This window comes from Papilio xuthus, unplaced genomic scaffold (genome assembly GCF_000836235.2).
Source record: "Papilio xuthus unplaced genomic scaffold, Pxut_1.1 DF826938.1, whole genome shotgun sequence".
Lineage (NCBI taxonomy): Eukaryota > Metazoa > Arthropoda > Insecta > Lepidoptera > Papilionidae > Papilio > Papilio xuthus.
Window position 1 is genome coordinate 1,662,798 of NW_013531711.1, and position 1,278 is coordinate 1,664,075.

Sequence of the window (1,278 nt, forward strand, 5' to 3'; positions counted from 1 at the left end):
TGTTTTTAATTCCACGCAGACGGAGTAGCGGGCGATAGCCAGACAAGTTACAAATAAGGAATAAATTCCTGCGATGAGATATTACTCTGGAATATTCAATAAATGAACTAACAAACCATCCATCCATCCATCAGCTCGCTATACGTCCCCACCGAAGGGCTCGGAGCCTACCCTAAGTCAGCGGCGATAAGGCCATGATCAACCACGCTGGCCCAATGCGGGTTGGTTAACTGGTGAATTTACAAACCAGTCATTGTTAATTGGCGGGATGTTCACAATATTAGCGGATCCATATCCGCTGTTTCATTAAACGCATGTTTAGTAAAAAATTGTTGTTATTTACCACTAGAATTTGTTGTGCAAAACAATACGTATAAACTTGAAATTCTCTAGGTTACCCGCTGATTATTTGAAAATTCTGGACTTTTGTTTAAATTATATTAAATAGAGGTGTCGCGTCTGATCTGTGCGGGACACAAATGTCTTAATATTTTATTATTTTAATATGGAATACATATTATATTAAGTGAATCAAAACATTTTGTTTTAAATGTTCACGTTAAAATTATTAAAATAATAATTTACAGATTTTTATTTTTATTATGTTCAAACCTTTTTATTTTAAATTAAAATATCTGTAATTCCTAATTATATATGGATCATTTTAATCCAACATAAATAAATAAGTCAATTATTAAATTAAAATCTATATCAGTATTACTTAAAAAAGATTCCTAACACATTGAATTAAAATTATAAAAAAATTACTTACCAATTTGAAAGATATCCAGAAACTACACTAAATTAAGTCACTGCACGCAACACTAAGATGAAAATTATTTGGTATATCGGTCGTACTTTAATACAGTCAAATTACGTAGACATCGCTTGGGTACAACCTTTCGCTACGGAATCCCATAGCCGTTTGCCGTTTGCGGAGTCAAGCGCGCTCTTTCGGTCCGCGTCTACGTAGTCGTATCATACTGGGTCTATTGTCCTTTTATATATACGTATTTTAATATAAACATATTAAGGTAGGCAAAGATTATGTAATGAAGTTCTGGCACACTTATCTCTTTTTGACATCCACATAAATGCTTGTCTATTAGAAAATTTATCATATCACCTTTTTTACATATTGCACTTTTATTTAAACAATTTTCGTCTTTTTAAATACAGAACACGTGATTAATTAAAAAAAAATATTTTCATACGTTTATATAGTAAACGAAATAATTAAAAAATACTGTTAAAGATTCTTCAAAAGTAAATATCAAA

At 31.1% G+C, this 1,278-nt stretch overlaps 1 protein-coding gene across 1 annotated transcript in view; it reads right to left on the bottom strand.

Annotated features, from left to right (window-relative positions):
• Positions 1 to 950, bottom strand: part of LOC106121649 (connectin) — a 38,656-nt gene extending 37,706 nt beyond the window's left edge. Inside the window, exon 1 of the mRNA XM_013317366.1 lies at positions 773 to 950. The gene's annotated coding sequence lies outside the window, so the exon portion shown is untranslated. The remainder of the gene's footprint in view (positions 1 to 772) is intronic.
• Positions 951 to 1,278: the final 328 nt, after the last annotated feature.